The following is a 12,228-nucleotide window of genomic DNA, read 5'->3' on the forward strand; positions in this document are numbered from 1 at the left end:
AGCAACTGATTCTGGCAGTTTCCTTATGGGAATTTTTCCAGGGGTATTTGGTGTAAGCAAATGTCTCAGAAAATAAGCTGTGGATGCACTACGAGGATCATTTAGGAGTCTTTTCTGAAAAAGACACCTCTGTGTCTGCCATAGTTCAGACAAGATTGTATAGTTTATCAATTCCTGACCCTTTGTCCCTGGCTGTCGCTCAGCCTCCACCACTCTAATCCAGCCTTTTCTTCTTTGGGGTCGTGGAGACATTGGGTTTTTCACGTGCTCGTTAAGGTATTTGCCAAGATGCTCGGGACTTCTTTGCAAAGGTGCCGCTGCTCTGCTGATTGACATTCAGCATGGGCAGGCAGAGCAGGCCAAGGAAAGAATCAAGAAGCCAGAAAGGAACAAAAACCTTCAATTTTCGAGTTCTCATTCCAAATGTCTTTGAATCAGCAGCTCTGGGCTCTTCCTAGCTCTTGAAGGAATGCCAGTTCAGTACAGTGAGTGAATAAGGTGTGTGCGGGGGCGACTGCTTCTCTGTCAGTTGTGAGAAGCTTTATTTTAAAAAGTGCCTCTTTTTTTGCCAGCATTACAGAGGTTTGAATGGTCCAGAGGAGCTGGTAATGGTTTAGGGAGGCTTTCTTGTTTATGGCCTGTTGCCCAGTCAAATCCAGCCCAGGTCATTAGTGACTAGAGACTGTTACCATGTTAACGCAGCCTGATGGGTGATGTGAACTGTGCCCGAGTTTCTAACAGAAAAAGCATGACAGAAACCAGTATTGCCCCTGTCCCTAACTGACTCTCTCGCAAGCTCAGGGGGACAGAGCCGTGCCAGCGGGTTCGTTCGGGGCAGCGCTGAGCCGAGGCGTGCAGCCGAGCGCTGTCGTAGCAAGCTTCCTCCGCTGCCGCGCCTCCTTCCCGTCTCTGCAAAGAGAGAGCGTTAGCCTGCAAAGCTGTCAAGCTGATGCTTTCCCCAGCACTGAAATGACACGCGGTGAAAACAGGCGAGCACAGTGAACAAAACCGAGCAGCACCTTGGCTAAGGAGCACTGGTATCTTCTGGTAAAAGCGACATGGAAGAGCATGAATGGTTTCATTCAGAGTTTTGGACCAAAGCCCTGTGCATAGGAGGAAAATCATTAAAACACCATTAGCAGTCATGAGTTAAAATGGCAATTATTTCTTTATTGTAATCTCTAATTTTATCATGTTTTTACTGTTTCTTTTTTGCATTTTGCTTATTTGGACTCTCGTACTGGTCATTTTCACTTTGCTGTATTTAATTTCACTCCTTTGTTTGCTTGCTTGCTCTTCCATCCAAAAAGCTCTCGCGTTGGGCAACTGGCTCGGCAGCAGGGGTAGAAGGCAGGCAGGTGGGCAGGCAATCTGAATTCTGATTTTGGCTCTGCCACTGGTTGCTTGGCAAGCTGTTTACACCACTCTCTGCCTTACTTTCCCACAGAAAGAGACTCATAGTTGAAGAACAGTTTAAAATCTTTGACAAAAAAGCACTGTGCATCTACTAGCGCTGTGTACTGAGGGAAAACACAAATGAAACCAAGTATTTTCTTCCATGTGCTCCTTAAAGCGTATATGAGTTGATTAAGCCCAATAAGCCTCTGTTCTTCGTTTTCCTTTCCTGAATTAGGTCTAAATGTTGAGGCATCATTGATGTACACATCCAAACCACTACAGACATCTTAGCCTTCAAAGGGTAAAAAATCCAAAACGTTCTCGATTCCTCAGCCCATTTAACAGATGCGATACGCAAGTAGCAAATCCTAGTAACTAGTGAAACGCAGTTACAGTACAGATCTGAACTGGCGCTGCAGAGAGTATCTGTTGCTGTCTCCCTAAACTTCAATGTTCTCTCTCTCTTCTGTCCCCCCCAATTTAATTTACATAAAGAGCCCACCAAGAGGACACAGTAGTTTGTTAAGGGCACAGTTGCTGTATAATTTTATATTCCTTACGGTCTTTTAAAACTGTTGCAGATAACAATAGAAATAGTGTCGTTTCTCTGCCTAGGCCGTGGTGCCATTTCCAGTGTCATTAATTCGCTGTAACTGAAACCCTTTTCCCCCAGGAACGGCTGGGGTCATAGCAACAACGTTGATGCAGATGCAGGTTAAGAGCCAGCAGCAGCAGTATGCTGAAAAGCTTACTAAAAATGGTCGCTGTCTCTCTGTAGACCTGGAAACCCAGCCTCTTGTATCAGATTTCCTCACTCATGACCATAAAGCTCTTCAGGTACCAAAAATTCTGTAAGTTAAATGGCAAAACTTAAAAATTGCAAGCTCGAGTGATATTCCTGACAACTCAGTGTAAGCTCAGGCTCAAGGTTCAGAGGAAGGTGAAATATATCTGTAATTTGTCTGATATGCAACACTTGAGGGTAGTGAAAATTTCTTGCTGCACTACACCTGGAGGGTAGCTTAGGTTCCAAAACTGAAGAATAAATAGCCTCTGCCATCTTTACCATAATACAACGGCAACTCACCGAGTTAAATCCTTGGTTCATTTACCGATCCTCACCAGAGCGCTTGCCAGGGTGACGCCCGATAGCCTGGTATTCTGCAGGCTGCGATGAGCCACGTTGAGCGTGTTCCAGGGGACGGTGCTGTGCGTATGTACAGCGGGGCCTGACTGTGCAAGCGCCTGCGTTTGCTGGTGGCACTATGCCAATACATACACTAAAAAATACTACACCTGTTATTTTCTAAGATACTGGGTAGCAGTGGAACGCAAGAATCCTTCATTAAAAATGTGAAAAGTAGTTTGATTTTGTTGTGATTGGAAACTAGCTTATATTGGTAAGAATTTCTAAAGATAATAACGGATGTGATCGTGCTTCTTCAGTTGGCTTCCTGGCCTGTTCCATGAAAGGGCCAATCTCTGAACAGACTGAACAAAATAATACTTCTTTAATACTTCTTTCCTCCTAATTCCTCACTCTTATACTACCCGTGTCAGTTACTGAAGGCTTTGTTAAGCTCCTTCGATGACTCTTCACATTGCCTCTTTTGTCTCCACTCGTTCCGCTTTATACCTGGAACAAAACTTTAATGTACATTACGCTCTTCATTTGTTGAAGAAGTAACGGAAAACTCACAAGAAGTGATCACTTGTTGTTCCATGTGCAGCTAACTAGCTGTGCTGGGGTAGAGGTCGTTTTCTTCATAGTCGCTAGCATAGGGCTATGTTTTGGGTTTGTGCTGGAAACTGTGTTGATGTTTTAGGGATGTTTTAGTCATCGCTGAGCAGCGCTGACACAGAGTCCAGGCCTTCTCTGCTCCTCACCCACCCCAGCAGCGAGCAGGCTGGGGGGCACCAGGAGCTGGGAGGGGACACGGCCGGGACAGCTGCCCCCCGCTGCCCCAAGGGACATCCCGCACCGTACGGCGTTATGCTCAGCACATAAAGCTGGGGGAAGCAGAAGAAAGGAGGGGACGTTGGGAGTGATGGCGTTTGTCTTCCCAAGTCACCGTTAGGCGTGATGGAGCCCTGCTTTCCTGGGGATGGCTGAGCACCTGCCTGCCCATGGGAAGTGGGGAGTGAATTCCTTGCTTTGCTTTGCTTGCATACGCGGCTTTTGCTTTACCCATTAAACTGTCTTTATCTCAACCCACGAGTTTTCTCACTTCTACCCTTCCGATTCTCTCCCCATCCCACCGGGGGGGGAGTGAGCCAGCGGCTGTGTGGGGCACAGTTGCCAGCTGGGGTTAAACCACGACAGTAGTCCTTGTTCGCTCCCTGTTGCACACACCGTAAAATTCTTGGGGTTTAGGATTAGGTTAGGTATACGGTAAAGTAATTGTAATTCCCAAAGCAGGATCTAGAAAATACCATTCATAATAGTTAGGAGCAGAGCTATTTGGCTGAAAAGGGTTGAGAGATTTTTCAAACTGAGAGTTAAAAAGGGATCTTCATTGTTTCTGCCCCTCCCATCTGCTGTTCTCTGCAGCTGAAAATGGGGCAGAAAGCCAACATCATGACATTTGAGCAGACAGCAGTTTATGGAAGCGTCTATTACAATTCCGCACCCACACCCTTGGTAGGAAGGAGCCTTCTCCCTGGCCATTTCAAGCAAAGTTGCTGCCAGAGAGTTACAGCTGATGTGAAGCTTCATCCCCTGAGTCTGGGATTTATAGGCAGACTCTTGAATTTTCTTGTGTAGGTTTTAAATACAGATTCCCCTTCCTCTGCTTGCTTACTCCTCTCCCCCTGCAGAAGAAATCAGAAGAATTTCCAGAACACGCTGTCGACTTTTCTCAGCCCTCGCGTGCCATTATTATCAGCGGGTTGGACTGCGGCATCAGAGAACGTGCAGAAGCACGGTGATTAATATGAGCATTGTCTTTTGCCACACCTAGTGATCTTAAACATTGGTGAAATACCTGGCAAATTACAGAAACCTGCTACTGATCTCTCGGTGTTGCAACTGGTCTTAGAAGGGAACAGTATAGATCAAATGGCTTTCTCAGCCCGTTTGATTTTTGTTGCTGTTCTTTTAGGATGAGCACTTTCAGCGGTTCCACGAGCATCCGTCATCATTTTGTCTGAAAGAAATATTAATATATATTAGTCATAAATACATGCATTCATAGAGGCCATACGTAAAGCATCTATGCATATATATCCACTCCCCTTTCTTCTATTTAAATAGTGTTCAGTGATTGTTCAGTTCTCTTTAAAGGATGAGTCACCTGGCTCACTCTGGAGTCAGGAATCTAGACGCAAAACTGTAGCTGCACAACGATCCAACTGTGTAGCTTGATCTGTTGTCTTACTGGACCTCAAAAAGTACATGCACACTCTGACATCCACTGTTTCTTCAGTCTCCTAAATAACAAGAAAAATATTATTACTGTTTCTCCTTGCATTCTCTTTCCTTGATGTTTTATTTGAATTAAATATTAGAGAATAAGCATGTGGGTATAAAAGGAGCTGAATTATGCTGGATTGGCAGCCCTAGAAACTGAAGTTCACTGTTTCTTGGTAGCACAAGGACCCTAGTAAAACATGGCAAGGATACTCCCCTCCACCTGCCCAATTAAACAGCGATCCGAAGACCAGAGCCGGTGGTGAGCAGCGAATGCAGTCGCCATACGCATTCTTTCTGGGACTTCTAGAGACACGTACACCACGTGAACTAAACGGCCGCCTCAGATGCATTTCGTGTAGAGCATCAGCTGGTGTGCAGAGAGATCACCGCGCCGTGGTGCTGTGAAAGCTCACCCGTATGTAAGCAGAGCCACTGACAATGACAACAGATGATCTGTCGTGCTTCGGTTGTGCGGCTGACCAAGTGGGGGGTTCTTGAAATGAATGGATGTTAGACTTCAGTAAGAATAAAACCAGGAGACTGAAGGTAAAGCAGTAAGATACTTGCTTTCATAATTAGGAATCAGTTGAGGAAGGGCTGTCTGAAGGTGGACGTATTTTCCTGTCGCGCATGTAGAATATAAAGACAGTATGTGTAATCCTGCTTAGCAGAGTAATTAAACTGTATCAGTAAATGAAGTGAACGTTTAAGTCTCTGGCTCTTCATAAGGCTTGAATAAAGAATGAGATGAGATTGCTCACTTCTTAGTAAGGGGTTAATCACCATTTTAATTCCTAAATCTGAAGAGAAAGATGGAAATGTAAGCGGAAGAAGGTGCAGGTTAGCGTATCTCACCTGAATAGCTGCGTGGATTGCAGTAGCAGAAGTGCCGTCAGACATAAACCAAGAACGAGGACAAAGCACAAGGGAAGTGCACATCCCGCGGGAGCGGCCTGATTTAACCAATGGAAAAAACAGTGATGAAAGGAAACCGGCGTTGCCATTATAGAGGTGTCAAGAAAGTGGATTGCCACATTGATAAATTAATTCCGAAGTCTGGTGAGCAATTTATTTTTTTCTTTTGTTTTCCTGAAGTCAGTCAGAGGGGTGGTGTGATTCAGTCACACCACTGGAGGGGATTCCCTCTGGATCTTTGTCTCTTAGGTATCTGTTTTGCTTTTTTTTTTTTGCCTTAACTTGTCTCCTGAACAAACACGATTACTTCTTGTATAGCCTGAAATGCTTGGGGAAGGAATTAGCGAATGGGCTGATGAGATGTGGGGGCTTTCTGGAACACGGAAAGCACCAGGCTGACAACGAACTCTGCATTTCTCTGGAACGAGGAGAAGACATGCATAGACTTCAGTGGTATTTTTAGCCATTTAGATTATACGTGTGCCTGTCCATCTTTATGCCTTTTGGTCTCAGGCCCTGCCAAGAGTGCGGAGTGTTTTAGAAAATGTCTCATTGCTTGCTAGTACCCGTTCACCGTACTAACATGCAGTGTTTCACAAAATTTCCATCGAAAGGGTGTTGAGGGTGCTGCTGGAGCTACCTTGGCTGAGGTTTTCAGTTACAGCTGAATCAGCACAATCTCCAAACAGGTTCCCTTCCTCTGCCCTCCCTTTGGAGGTGTTTCAGCCTCATCGGGCAGGAATCCAAGCACTGGGGGCCTCCAGTAGCATTTAATCTATCAGAAACCGAAGTTGCTGTGTTGGCTGTAGTAACTCATAATTCAAAGAGAACGGTTAGAGAAACTGATCTAGATATTGATTTTAAAACCTCGTCTGGCACTGTATCTCAACATTCTCTTTCACTGCAGAACAAATTGATTCCTTACATAAATTCTAAAATAATACAAAGCATACTGCTGAACTGGCATAAGAATAGCTCCATTAGGGTAGCTCTGATTTTGCAGAGTAGGGTTTGGCGTATGAAACCCGTGATCAGAAGCAGAACTGGATAACAACTGGTTGTAAAATATTGCCAGTAGCAGGACTGGGGATTTCTGTTTCATTAGGAATTCCTAACTTCTTCGTATAATAAATATGTTATGTAAATGACTAAACAGACTACACGATAGGTGCGATGAGTTTTATAAGGAGAGGCAATTTCTTTTGTTTGTATCGGTTGGCCTAAGAAACGGTATTCTTCCTTGCAAACTCTGCTTTGCTGGTAGCCTTGGACCGCCACGGCTGCAGCAACGCCGCTCCTGCAAGATGGCTTCCCCCGCTGAGAACCCTGTCCTGGGTGCTTCATTTTCCCAGTCTGCAACTGCAGAAACTTCCCTGTCTCCCAAATGAGTCATGAGGATGAATTATGTAATTTTTATAAAGTGTTTTAATTTGCTCCACTGGAAGGACAAAGACTGATAATTTCATAATATGTAACTACCTAAATACCGTCTGAGCTTTTCTGGGGCTTTGCTTACTGCCTGTTATTTTCCAGAGCTGTTTCAAAGCAGAAGATGAGAAATGATGTGCTCATCCTGGGACCGTATCTTGTCAGTCATCACTGCTCGGAGATCTGAAGTCTGAATAAAGAAAAACGTAAGGCAGCAAGCATAGTTTAAGGCAGAACTCTCCTTGTGCCAATTTCTCCCTTTTATAAAAAGTTAAGCAGCTGCTACAGTGATACAGTGGCTCTGAGAAAGTTCTTTTCAAGTATGGTCCAACAAAATCAAACCCATTCCTTGTTGATTTTTGCTGTGTGATCACTCATTAAATGCAGAGTAAACATATTGCTGAATAACATCTGTCCTTTGAACAAACGGAGGACAGATGTATTGCCGTGCAGGGAAGCACAACGTAGACTTTGCAACCGGGAGAAAGCTATTAATAGGTTTGAGTCAGTTAAGGGAAGTGCCTAAATGTTTTTTAAAACTGATTGAAGGTAAGCAATGAGCTGTTTTATTACAGTACGTACTGTATCTTCCAGTATGTACTACCATCAACGCTGAGCCATTCATCAGCGATACACTAATAGCTCAAAGATTGCTTTACCCGCTGTAGTTACGATACTCAAGTGAAATATCTCACAAAAATCTTGAGACTTTGTGGTGCTGATGGCGTGGCAGACGTGTGCTGAGAAGATGGCTGGTGCAAGCGTCCCCTCTGCACTGTTGGAGTCCTGCCCCGGGCTGCGCTAGACCTGAGGAGGAGTGGCGGGAGCGTCCCACGGATCAGCTGTGCCGCGCGTTCTCAGGCCCGACGCTGGCCGTGATGGTAGCTGGGCCGTTTGATCGCCATTTGAGCACGGGACGTGGGAGGGCAGGCAGATCCGCGGCGAGACCGATACAACTTGGCAGTCAGCCTCTGGTGGTCCTTCTGCTTTCCGTGTGCCGGCGTGAGGATGGGCGCGCCGTGAAGGGGTGTGGGATCGCAGCTGCGTGGGGAACGCGCGAGATCGGAGCATCCGTTCACGCACGTCGCTTCTACTTTGTTCCTGATCTACACGGGTCAGCAGAGTTACTCCTTGCTACTCGCCAAAGAGAAACACCGCCGGGCGTCGGGGGCGAGATCCACGAGGGCCAGCGCTGCTCCCGAGGGGGCATCTCAGAACGCCTTCGCCTCCGGCCGGGCCAGGTGCCCGCGCCCCTCCGCAGGCCGCGGCCAGGCGAGGCGGCCGCCCAGCGCCGGGGGGCCGCGGGAGAGCGGCCGCCGTTTGGGTGCCGGGGGGGGGGGGTAAGGGCTTCGCGGGAAAGGCGCGCGCCGCCCGTGGCCCCCAGCGATCCGGCGGACCCCAGCGATCCGGCGGACCCCGGGGCGCCCGCAGCCGCCCGGGCGCGGGGCTGACCCGCCCGCCTGCCCTCCGCGCCGACCCCTGCGCCCCGGGCCCCGCCGGGGGGCGAGGGCCTCGGCCGGGTGCGGGCCGCAGGAGGTCCGCCCCCGCCGCGGGGCTCGGGGAGGCGGCTGCGCAGCCTCCCCCCCCTCGGTGCCGGCGCCGCCAGCCCTCGCACGGGGCTTCGGCGAGCGCCGCGGCCCCCCCGCCCCGAGCGCGGCCGCCCCGCTGCGGCCGAGGGGGCCCGGCCTCGCCGCCGCCCGGGGCTCGGCAGGCCGCGGCGGCGGGACCTGCGGGGCGCTGTCCCTTTAAGCGCTCTGACGTCAGCGCTGCGCAGCCATGGCAACGGCCCGTCCCGTTGGCTGGGCCCATGCGGGAGGGGGAGGAGCTCCTCCCGCCGTCCGAGCGCCATGGAGGCGGCGGCTCGGTGACACCCGCGCGGACCGCTACCGGCGCCGGCAGCCGGTAGGTGCTTCCCGCCCGGGCCGCGGGCCGCCCGCGGAGCCGGGCCCCACCCCGCCGCCGGGGGGCGAAGGCTGGCCGGCGGGCGGCCCGCACCGTCCCCCGGGGCTCGGCGGGGCCACCCGAGGGCGGCGGCTGAGTCCCGCGGGGCGGCCGGCGGCGCCGGGGGAGGCAGGGCCGGGCCGCGGGGGGCCGCGGGACTCGCCTCCCGTCTCACCTCCCGTCTCCCCCGGGCGGAGGAGAGGGGCGGCGGGCGGCGGCCGCTCGGGGCCGGGCGGGCGGAAGGTTCCAGCGCGCTTCCCGTCTGGGGCGGCGCCGCTCGGGCCCCGCCGCCCCGCAGCGCGGGCTGGGCGGGCGGACGCGGAGTTCCCCGCGCACCGGAGGGCCGCAGGGCCGGGCCGGCGGGAAGCCCCCGCGCCCCCCTCCGCCCCTGCCCGCCGCCGCGCCCCCGCAGCGCCCGCGGGGCCGCCCCGGGCCCGCCGGCCCTCGCCCCGCCCCTGCGGGCGGCCCCATCCCGCGGCGGGGGGGGGGGGGGGGGGCATGGGCGGCACCCCCGCGCCGCAGCGCCGGGGGGAGGGGGCGGCGCTCGGCGGGGAGAGCCCAGCCGCAGCGGGGGAGAGCGCTCGGGCGGCCGCGGGCGTCGCCGCCAGCAGCGGCCCCAGCCCGGCCGGCAGCGCCGCCGCGACCCCGCCGCCAGGTAAAGCCCCGCCGCCGGGGCCGGGCGCTTCCCGCCGGGGCGCCGGCTGCGGCCGCGGGCGGAGGGGGCCTCGGCGGGGCGCCGCCCTGGGGCGGCGGGCGGGTGAGGGGCGCGGTCCCGCCTCAGGGTTGCGGGCGCCGGGGTCCGCCGGCAGCGGCCGGGCCCGGCGGGGGTGGGGGGGTGGGTGGGCGGCGTCGCCGGTTCCCCGTCCCGTTCCGTTCCCCCCGCCGCCCCGGAGCGCGGGCACGCCGCGGCGCCGCGCCCGGCCTCGGCGGGGAAGGGTGGTGCCGGGGCCGGGCTGGGCCTCCGCGGCCTGTGGGGGGGTGCCGGGCCGGGCGGGCAGGAGAGGCCGCTCGCCCCCGCGTCTCCCCGGGCGAGGGGGCTCCGGCCGCCGGGGGGGGCGGCGGCGGCACCCAGGCGGCCCCGCTGTGAGAGCCGCCCTCGGGGTAGGCCGCGGGGAGACCGTCTTGCGGCCGGGTGCCCCCTCTTGTCGGCGGGGGTCGTCACGGACGGGCCCGGCGCTGAAAACAGGGGTGTTGGCGCTGGAGGCGGCGGGTTGGCCTGTGCTCGGGGTGCTCCGGCCGCTGGGACGGAAACGTGTACGGCCGGCAGCAACAGGCGCTTCCCAGGCTTAGGGACTGCGTAGGGAAACCCCTCTCTCTCTCGTATTTCTATACCGATCTGGAACTTGTTTGGGTTTCGGCGTTTCGTAAATTCGTCTTGTGGCAAGGGCCCGTGACTTCTGTGCATTGCGTGAGTGTTGTGACGGGTAAATCTGAAGGTACTCCCTGTCTTTAGGAAAAGTGCAAAGTCATGAGGTGCTTTTTGTGTCAGACTTGGGGGGGTATTGCTGGTTTCCACATCCAGATTTCTTTTGCAAAACCTGCTTTTTTTTTATTATTATTTGCACTTGCTGCTGAGGTTATCAGCTGCTTTAATTTTTAGTTTCGTCTCCGTTGGAAATGGTGAAAAGCATCCAAATTGGTTATATCTGGTAGACAACAGTTTGGTTGGTGCTGTAGTATTGTCTGAACTAATGCAAAAGAAGCCTCTGATCTGTTCCCTCTTGTTAATTATATAATATAATATATATAATAATTAATATAATATAATAGACATGTTATCTTTTATTAGACCAGCTATTGTAGCTTGGAAAATACATGATTTTGTAGGCCAGTTTTCCGTTCTGAAGTAGGAGCACGGTAAGTCTCAAAGCTAAGTATGACTTGAGGAAAAAATTGCTTAGAGTTTAATTTGAATATACATGATTCATTTGTGAAAGAACAGAATAGTAGCTGTTCTCTCCTAGGTAGTGAATATTAGGAAGGGAAGGGAAAAGAATGGCAAAATGGTCTAGAGAGAAAGAGCATTGGGAGAGGTGAAAACGGTAGGTTTTCGAGTCTGATGAGTTTTATGTATTCAGTGGAGCGTTCTGTGTTCTAGTTTGGCCCCCGCTTTGAGAAATGTTTTGCCCGTTTTCTGCTGAGAATCTGAACAGAGAGGTGGGAGCGATTGCTGGGTGGGGAGCGGTTCCCCGGTGGTAGCTGGGTGCTTTGCCTCTTCTGCCAGTTGCCAGCACAAGCTCGTTGTGGTTCGTAGGAGCTGCCGTGCTTCACCGGCAGAGTTAACCGCAAGAGCATTTGATGTGCTTTCCGGAATTCCATATACTTCCCTAAGTAGAAGTAGAGGATCCAGGGATTTTCGGTAGTTCTTGTGGGGAGTAAGTGGCTGTTGGGGTCGTAGTGGGAATGTTGGGGGATGTGAGCCTGCAAAGTCGTTCCAGCGTGCAGAGGAAAACCTAAAGCTGCTCTGACTCCTACGAGAAATATTGGAAGTGATGTAAAAGATGGTCGCTAATCTGACAGTTAAGTGATCGGCATAGTAGATGTAATTACTGGTTAAAGTTGGGGAAAGTCTGAAGTAACGTTAACAGGAATGATAACCATATCAGCAAATGAAAATGAAACAAACTGCATGACAAACCCTTACAATCCTGAAAGTCTTTTAATGGGATGGGAGTCTTCAGTGGGTGTTTGTGATTCTTAATCACGATAGCTGTGGTGAAGTTAATTTGGGCTTCCAAAGAACAGCCTGATTTTATCTCAGAAGAAGGGGGCCAGGAAAAAGAGGGAGATCATAAATACATGGATATGTCTCGCTGTGTGCCTAATATGGCAAAATATAGGCAGTATTGAATTACGTATTATTTCTTTACAACTAGCAGTTTTTACAGTGGATAATGTAGATACAGATTTAATATGTTGAGAACCAAGGCTGCTATAATAATAATAATAATATTTAATATCTTGCATCTGTTAATCAGGAAAAATGTAAGTCTCGGGTTACAGGGGTGTCTTTTTCCACATGGTTAAAGCAAGAGAGCAAATGGCTGGTGCTCTGTCTCCTGTTCAGCTTGAAAAGTTGGTCTCCATAGACTGCTTAGGTCGTTTAAATCTTACGTAGAAAACTGTTGGCTACA

General features: G+C 51.5%; 1 protein-coding gene and 1 long non-coding RNA gene across 5 annotated transcripts in view; one reads left to right on the plus strand and one right to left on the minus strand.

Annotated features, from left to right (window-relative positions):
- Window positions 1–1,145: 1,145 nt before the first annotated feature.
- On the minus strand, window positions 1,146–8,773 carry LOC148050751 (uncharacterized). Of its 4 annotated transcripts, none has more exons than XR_015700572.1 (3): window positions 5,666–8,773; window positions 4,692–4,827; window positions 1,146–4,544 (listed from the first exon to the last, which is right to left on the minus strand). It is a non-coding gene; the product is annotated as an uncharacterized LOC148050751 (long non-coding RNA). The 4 variants fall into 4 exon arrangements; XR_015700573.1 differs by having other exon boundaries at window positions 5,224–8,773; XR_015700574.1 differs by lacking the exon at window positions 4,692–4,827 and having other exon boundaries at window positions 5,224–8,773.
- Window positions 8,774–8,938: 165 nt separating this feature from the next.
- The window catches only part of GNB4 (G protein subunit beta 4), a 33,347-nt gene continuing 30,057 nt past the window's right edge, over window positions 8,939–12,228 (plus strand). Inside the window, exon 1 of the mRNA XM_087739951.1 lies at window positions 8,939–9,055. The gene's annotated coding sequence lies outside the window, so the exon portion shown is untranslated. The remainder of the gene's footprint in view (window positions 9,056–12,228) is intronic.

This window comes from Nipponia nippon, unplaced genomic scaffold (assembly GCF_047370975.1).
Source record: "Nipponia nippon isolate SJK-2023a ecotype South Korea unplaced genomic scaffold, ASM4737097v1 scaffold_7, whole genome shotgun sequence".
Classification (NCBI taxonomy): Eukaryota; Metazoa; Chordata; class Aves; order Pelecaniformes; family Threskiornithidae; genus Nipponia; species Nipponia nippon.